This window comes from Balaenoptera borealis (genome assembly GCF_965194805.1).
Source record: "Balaenoptera borealis genome assembly, chromosome: 10".
Classification (NCBI taxonomy): domain Eukaryota; kingdom Metazoa; phylum Chordata; class Mammalia; order Artiodactyla; family Balaenopteridae; genus Balaenoptera; species Balaenoptera borealis.
This window is the reverse complement of record NC_138874.1, coordinates 80108924-80117833: the sequence shown is the minus strand read 5'-3', so window position 1 is coordinate 80117833 and position 8910 is coordinate 80108924. Positions and strand designations below refer to the sequence as shown.

General features: G+C 37.2%; 1 protein-coding gene across 1 annotated transcript in view; it reads right to left on the bottom strand.

The window, feature by feature from the left end:
- Positions 1 to 230: 230 nt before the first annotated feature.
- Positions 231 to 8910, bottom strand: part of MINPP1 (multiple inositol-polyphosphate phosphatase 1) — a 72992-nt gene continuing 64312 nt past the window's right edge. The window contains exon 6 of the mRNA XM_082339516.1: positions 231 to 2207. The gene's annotated coding sequence lies outside the window, so the exon portion shown is untranslated. The remainder of the gene's footprint in view (positions 2208 to 8910) is intronic.

Genomic DNA, 8910 nt, shown 5'->3' with positions numbered 1-8910 from the left:
TCTTGGTAAGACTTTAGAATCAAGGTATCTGGCCCTCCTTTGACCAACGCCTGGGCAGCTAATCCAGAGGCCAACTGGACTTTCTCTCCAGGAAATCTGAAACCCAAGGCAGTGCCCTGAATGGATTAATTCTTGCTATCTAAATTCTAGGTGATCCAGGGTTCCTGTCCTTGCTGAAGCTCATCCTTAGATTCTGTGAGCTATCCTATATTCTATATACTTCTTCTTTCTTTTCTTTTTTCTTTTTTTTTTCCTGCTACCTACAGTTTCTGTTGCACACCACCAAAGAATCAAAGAACCTAAACTTCAAACCTAAAATTTAAACGAAATGGAAACCCCAAATACAAACATGATTATTCAGCAGCTTATAAGTGAACTCCCTTACTTTCACATATCCTCTCACATTAATTGAAAATCTATGTAGCAGCCTAATTGCAAAACTAGCTCCAATTATCCACCCTTCCACGTATCCATGTACTTTGCAATGTAACTTGGTCACTCCCACCAAAAGGTGGAGAATATTTCCCCAACCTCTTTAATACAGGTTGACTTTGTGATTTGCTCTGGCAAAAATTCTGACAACAGAATTTGGTCAAAGCAATGATGTATCTGTTCAAAGCCTAGGCCCCAAATGGCTTTGCCTGCTTCTGATCTATCTCCTGGGGCCCTGTGACTGCCATGTGAACAAGCCCAGGCTAACCTGCTGAAGGATGGGAGGCCACATGGAGCAGAGTTGATTCATTCCAGCCAGGTCCATCTTAGACCAGCATCCTACTGACTCTCAAACCTATGAATGAGCCCATCCAAAAATCTGAAAAGCTGTCTACAAGCGCACCACAGCTGACTACAAATACATGAATGAGTCCATCCAAAAATCTGAAAAGCTGTCTACAAGCGCACCACAGCTGACTACAAATACATGAATGAGTCCATCCACAACCAAAGAACCATTCAGATGATTAATAAACTCCTGAACAACAGTAAATGGTCACTGTTTTAACCCACTGAGTTTTGAGATAGTTTGTTATACAGCAATAGCTAATTGATATCACCTATAAAGCATAAGGCACTGGACTGGTATTTAACCAATTATTATGTGCTTAATAAGTATCTAGCACTATGCTCATACATGAGTGCTTATTGAGATTCTCATGGTAATCCCATAGCTTGTTTATTTATTTATTTGTTTGCTTGTGTGTTTGTTTTAAAAATAATGTGGCCCCTCTCTACCTACACATCTTAGAGAGGCAAATATTTTAGAGAGTCATATGGACTATACCATCTAAATGGTAATTAGGAAATTTATCTGATACCAGAATGTCATATGGACTATACCATCTAAATGGTAATTAGGAAATTTATCTGATACCAGAATGTTTGTTTTTTATCTGGCATTAGCACAGTCCAGCACATTGCCAAAATCAGAAGGACACTCTGTTTTAACAAGGTATTGTGAGAGGTAATTGTGGACCTTGGGCACGGATTATTCCTATCACCTTTCTCCCTTCTTCTTCTAGCACATGTTTGAAAAATTGAATTGAATATTTAAATCTGCCAAGGGCAAGACTTGTGGTTCTAGTGAAGACTGGAGTAACCTTAACGTTTGTGAGCCAGACCACAGAACACCACTAGTCCAACAGATTCAGAAGGCTTGAGTCAGTTCTGTGATCACTTTTGGAAAATTCTAAAACTGTCTATCCATATAAAGCCAATGGATAACAAGGGGATTTGGTAGAAACAACTAGGATTCAATGAAGCAATTCATTTCACAGACTAAAAGGACGGATTTCAGTAATGGGTATGTTTGATTTTCTCAGGCTTTGAAATAAATTTTTGAAAAGCTGTGTTCTAACCAGGTGCCTAAAACCAGCGGTTTATATAGCACAGTGGTTCATTTAAATAGATGAAATTATAAATATATTTAACATACATCCATCATTTTTACTGTACAAGGTATTTCTTAACAAAATGTGATTTTGAAATATCATTGTAACTTCAGGTTGTGGTTCCAACAGGATTTAGAAAATGTTTTTGCTGATTCATTTGGCACAAAAGGTTTCCCCAAAACACAATGAAAATCCACTTCTAAAACAGGTTTTCCAGTGAACAAACATATTTTGATAGTGGTTCTGGTTATAACTCAAAGCAAGCTTCCAAGCTTCTTGATAAATTTGTTTTCTCTTCCATGACATCATGAAAGAACAATTCTTGCAAAAGACACATAGAAAACAAAACGAAACAAAACAAAAATTACTTAAGTCTGTCATTTAACACTGCCAATTGCTAATTTATTGTTAGCAAAATGCATTACTTTTTTAAAGTGACGCAGGAGGTAGGTTACTTGAACAATATATAAGCTAAAAAACACCTAGCAAACTAAATAGTTCAGAGGTTTTCCATCCTGCTCCATGATATTTCTAAGTTATCAGACAAATTTATATTTATCAATGATTATTCCTAAATGTTTTATCTCTGAAAGAAGGAACAAGTCAAACTGTAAGAAAAATGAACTTTGGAGAGTAAAATACTGTTTGGAGCAAAAGGAGAAATGGGAAATATAATTAGCAATGATGAAATTATCTAAGTGACAGTTCGTTTTATTGGGCTGTAATAGAATGTTTCCACATTAGCAGGTCTAAATGTTCACTCCACCTAATCAAAACCAGTTGTTCCATGGTTTTTTTTTGTTCCATATTGAGAAACAATTAAGCAAAACTCACGGCTTCTCAGTGTAGCCTTAAGAAACTCAAATTACTTAGCCCTCCCAGCAAAGTTCAGGTTTCAAATAGAATTATTAAGGCGGAGAAGCTAAATCTCTTCCAAATCCAAATTACAGTTTTACCTGATTATTGATCTCCGATTTCAAATGTTAAAGACACAATTTACTCTCACTTCTTGTAACTGGTTTTGTGTCACTCTTTAAGCTTCAGATTGCAAACTTGTGGATGCCAAGAGTACTGGTCATTGTGATTCTGTACGTTTGTTGTCTTAGTCTGCCTTGTCATAATATTTCATCTACAAACTTTTGATCTTGATTTATGTGTCCTTTGTGCTTTTTATCAAGATTGGAAAGGAAAGAGAAAAAGGAAAATAACTTCCTAGTTCTTCTCTGGAGGAATATAATTTCTTATAACTATTTCTAAGTGGGTCAAATTCATTTTAGAAACCTCTCTTTCATTCCCAAGTGCTATCCTTTGAGAAGATGGAAACTAGAAAGAGAGGAGAGGAGAATATTCTTGGTTCTCCAACCCTTAGAAGCTTCTAGTTCTTGGGACATTTATTTCAATTTAATCTATTCATAGACATACTTTTATTGTTCAGTATCAATGAATACCGGGAGTGGGAAGGGGGAGCTCCCCAATGAGGATATTCTCAAAATCCTCAAAGAAACAAATTTAGATGGGAATAAAATCCATAAAACAAGAGAAAGTTTGAAACTAGAACATGCTAGAACTAGAATCAACTAGAAATGTTAAAACGAAAATATAGTTATTGAAATAAAAAATTTTAAAATGAGCTTCATAGCAGCTTCTTTACTGCTGAAGAATGAATGGGTAAACTGGAAGGTCAAACAAAGTTTATCTCCCAGAATAAAGAGAATGAAAATGTTAAAGAAGAGTTCAAAGAGAAGAGGACACATCCAAACCCTCCAATACCTATTTAATAGAATGTCAGAAGCAGAGAATAGAAGAAATAGTGAAGAGATAATACTGAAGAGATACTAGGAAGAACATCCCAAAACTGTAGGGAAAAAATGAGTCCTTAGATAGAAAATTCCCATCAAGGATATAAGAGAATAAATTAAGAACACACTCTTAGGTATATCATGTAAAATTCCAGAGCATCCAAGATAAAGTGAACATTCTAAAAGCTATCAGAGGGAAAAGACATAATAATACAAGGAAGGAATGAGAATGAGATTATCAGCAACACTGGAGGTCAGCAGTCAATGTGCTAAAGGAAAATAATTTTGGACCCAGAATTCTATATCTAGCCAAATTATTATCCAAGTGGAAAGACAAAATAAAGACATTTTCAGACATATGAATATTTGGAAAGTTTACTATCCAAAGATTCTCTTTGAATAAAATATACTAGGGTGTACTCCCGCAAGAAGAAAAGTAAATCGAAAGGAAGGGTGCAAAAAGTCACAGTGAGCAAATAAATCAACAGAAATATAGTATTAAATCAAAATGAATAAGTTTTTAAAATTATGTGTTTAAAAACAAGCTGGAACCAAAATTTCAGAGAGTAGTAACACGGGAGTTGGGAGGAATAGTGTAGAGAGAAGTAAAAGTAAGTTGTGTCTTTTTGTGCTTGGAGAATAGAGATACTGAGTAAATTATGTGTTTAAATATTTTAAAGTAGCCACTTACATGCACACACATATATAAAACAGTAGAAGAGGGAAATGTGGAAAAAAGAAATGCAGTCAATACAATAAAAGACAGGACTAGAGAAGAAAGGGAAAAAAAGAGTCAAGAGAAAAAAAGACTTAGCCTTAGTGACATTTTCTGAGCTCCTGGATGCAGCCTTACCTGATGCTAGATACACTCCTGGACTTCTTACCTACTTGAGTCATTCAATCACCCTTTTGGTTAAAATTAGATTAGATGGGTTTTTACCACATGCATCCCAAAGCATCTTAATCAATTCAGCTTTCATATTCATCACCTATATTTTTGCTTCACTTGCCTTCCCTTTCATGCTGAATTAAATATGCTCACACATTTCCATAACGTGTTAAAATTTATTTTTGAAAACTGCCAGGATATAAATAATGAAAAAAAAAATTGACTCATTGCTAGATTCCTCATTCCTCTGACTCTTCAACATTTCTACTTTGCCATTCTCCAGCCCTGCATAGAGATGCCATCTATTTTTCCACCTCAGAGTCTGGGCCACACGATCTTTGTTGGAAGAAGAATTTTTAAAAAATCAACTTCTTCAAGCAAAAATGAAACACAGGACATGCCATTTATAGAGTGTTTTCATACCCAATTTGATCTGAGACAATAGCTTGGGGACAATTAAATAGCCATAAAATAAATCAGCCTCAGAGAGCCTATTTCCCAGGTCTAACATCCATCAGAGTTCCAATCAGAGTTCCTAATCAGTTTTATTTACATAGGAAAGCACTTCCAGTTATATTTTTTTCCTGCTGCACTCACTGACCAGGATTTTCTCCTGACCATCTGCAGAATAAAAAGTACTCCTTACCTAGATCATTCTTTCTCTGTTTATAGAGAACCTAGAAGCTTTTAAACATTCCACCGTCAGCATTTATCTCACTGTGGTGTGACTGTTGGTTCCCCTCTCCTAGCAGATGTTTGGTCAGAGGCTGTGCCTCAGCTATGTTTTGGTCCCAGGGCTTAGCGCAGGGCCTGGCCCCCAGGGGTTGCCTGGCCCCCAGTGGTGCTCAGTAAGCATTTGCTAAGTGGATGGACGGGGCCCCATACTTCCCCTGACTATGCTCTGTGCATTCCAGCTTCCTCATTTAGCTTCTATCACCTCTCTCAATGACTCCAATGTCCCCCTCACTCCCCCTGGACCTATTTTTGTATCCAAATCAGACCTTTTCCTCAAGGTCCAATTCAATCTCACCTTTTTTGAGGAAGACTTCCTTAACTTGGTGACCACCCTCTTTGGTGTCTGTCCCCACTTGCCTCTTGCTTTATTATATTCTTTATTGAGGGCAGCCACTAGGAAACATGGCATCTTTGTGAAAATTAGGAAAAGGTGCCCTCTCTGGACAGATACGCCCTGAGGTACATCAGAGCACATGGCTTTGGGGGCAGAGAACAGACCAAGCTCAACCCTTTTTCCCTGTTAGCTTTGTGCCCTTGTGCAGTGAACCGTGTACAGAGCCGGATGAGGTGGCCCTGACACAGAGCCTCCTTCCTGAACCAGACCACACCCGGGGCAGGGACTTTGTTTGAACCTCACCTTCTAAATCTTTTTAAGCCCCCTTTTTATATTCCCAGCCTTTCATCTACCACATTCTTCATTCTATATGATAAACGTTGTAACTGGTGATGGTTATTTTATGAATTTGTTGATTCTTGCTAGTTATTAGATTTCTTATAGGCTGGTTAAATGAAATACTGTCATTTTCTGAAAAACAGAGACAAAATTATTGTGAAGCAATTATACCTAGTTGCTTTTTATAATAGCTTAATTGAGATATAATTCTTATAACATAAAATTCATCCTTTTAAAGTGTACAATTCAGTAGTTTTTAGTATATTCAGAGTTATGGAACCCATTATTGCCACAATACTTTAGAATATTTTCCACCCCAAAAGAAACTCCGTATTCATAAACATTCACTCTCCTCTCTCCCCTCCGTCCAGCCTCTAGCTACCACTAATCTTCTTTCTGGATCTTTCTCTATGAATATGTCTATTCTGAACATTTCATATAAGTGCATTCATATAATCAGTGATCTTTTGTGAATGGATCCTTTTACTTAGCATAATGATTTCAAGTTTAATAAACACTGTAGCATGGTTAAGTACTGCATTTCTTTCAAAGTTGAATAGGACTCCATTGTATGAATTTATCACATTTTATTTGTCAATTCACCAGTTGATAGGTATTTGGGTTGTTTCCACTTTTGGGCTATTATGAATAATGCTGCTATGAACGTTCATGTATAAGTTTTGTGTGGACATACATTTCCAATTTTCTTGGTTATATACCTAGGAGTGGAATTGCTGGGTCATATGATAACTCTATGTTTAACTTTTTGAGGAAATTCCAAGCTGTTTTCCAAAGTGGCTGCACCATTTTACAATCCCACCATCAATGTGGGTTCCAATTTCTGCGCATTCTCACGTAAACATGCTATTGTCTGTCTTTTTTTTTATTATAGCCCCTTAGTGTTTGTGAAGAGGTATTTCATTGTGGTTTTGACTTGTATTCCCTAGTGACAAGTGCTGTTGAGCATCTTTTTGTGAACAATCAGACTGAAGGTAGTATAGGGGTGCAGCGAGGTCTCGGAAACAACTGGAGCCAGGGTCACGAGTGCAGCCAAGACTCCCTCTCTCTTTCCCCGTCACCTGCTCTGCTTTTCTTTTCTTTTTTTAAAGGAAAGCACATTTATTTGTTTTAAATTTATTTATTTATTTATTTTTGGCTGCGTCGGGTCTTCCTTCGTTGCGGCATGCGCGGCATGCGGGATCGTGCGTTGCGGCGCGCGGGCTTCTCTCTAGCTGTGGCGCGCAGGCTCCAGAGCACGTGGGCTCTGCTGTTTGCGGCACGCAGGCTCTCCAGTTGAGACTCGCAGGCTTAGTTGCCCCGGGCACGTGGGATCTTAGTTCCCCGACCAGGGATGGAACCCGTGTCCCCTGCATTGGAAGGCGGATTCTTTACCACTGTCCACGAGGGAAGTCCCCCTGCTCTGCTTTTCTCTGCAGGTGAGCTAGGCTTTCTTCTCTTATTGCAGACCAGCTTCTTCCACACGGCTTCTGCCAGCTCCTGCCACCAGAGAGGGCCTGACTCCTTTTCTCAGGGAACTCTGATTCATCTGCCTTGGGTCAGACACTCAGGACTTGACCAATTAATAGTGAACAGGAAATCAGCACAAGACAAAAACATGGCAGCTCCCAATGGAATCACATGACTGAAAAAGGAAGAGTGGTTCTCAAGAATAGGGAAATGTTATTGCCAGTGGAAAAAGGAGATACTGATAATATGAAATAGTATGAGTCCATGTCAGTACTAACTTTGAAGAGCAAAAGTTACCAGATTTTTGGTCTCTAAGAGTTTTATAATGGCCTTTGGTCAAAAGCCTTAAAGGTTTTTACTCACCCGAACTATTGCCAAATACAAAGGAATATATACTTATAATCTTAATGCATATTAGTGATATTCTTGATGTTGTTTGTCTATTTAAACAACAATATCCTGGGGCCAAGGTAACATTATAACAAAGTTTTTGAAGGAAATGCTATTATAATAAACTACAGCATCATTCTGTTTGTATCGCAACTTTCATTAACCTCACCAAAAAGGATTCTGATGAAAGGCTGAACTCAGAGGTCACAGTCTGGCAGCCTACATAGCTGATTTCACCTTATAACATTTATTGTTTGACTCACATGGTGTTTTTTTAAAGTTTGAATTAATTTCCCACACTAAAAAATCTGGAAATTTCACATAGAAATCTGGATTTCTAGCTTCTCTTGAAAAATCAAAGGCACTGCCATTCCATTCCCATTCTTCTGCAGGCATGTGGTTTGTAATCCCTGATTCGAATTATTTTGATCTCTAGTCATTAACTGTCTCTGAGGAAGCATATACCAAGTAACTAAGTCATAGTTTCCATTCATGTGGCCTTGCTGACTTGTAAGGTGACAGGACATAAATGGGGGATTTGCTTCACAGTTGAATGAAACAAAAATCTCTTCCATAGGTATTTAAAATTCGTGAGCATTTTACTTTCAGGCTCTTGTATAACAGGAAGGGAGATTATAGAGACAACATAAATTCTCTTTGCAAAACCACGAGTCTTTGTATTAATTCTTGGTCTTCTCTCAAAACAGGCAATTCCTAATTAGTTTTAACTACTTACCACTGGAGGATTATATTTATCTAATACTATTCTGTAGTTTCTTTAACAATTGTCATAAAATATGTCTTTAGTAAATAATATAAACATATATAGTTATAATAATATAAATATAGTTAATAACACTGTATTGCATATTGGAAAGTTGCTATGAGAGTAGATCTTTAAAGTTCTCATCAGAAGAAAAAAATTTTTTTGTAACTGTGTAAGGTGATAGATGTTAAACTAGACTGTGGTGATCATTTTGCAGTATACACAAATATGGAATCATATATTGTAACCTGAAACAAATATAATGTTATATGTCAATTATACCTCATAAAAATTTAAAAAAAATG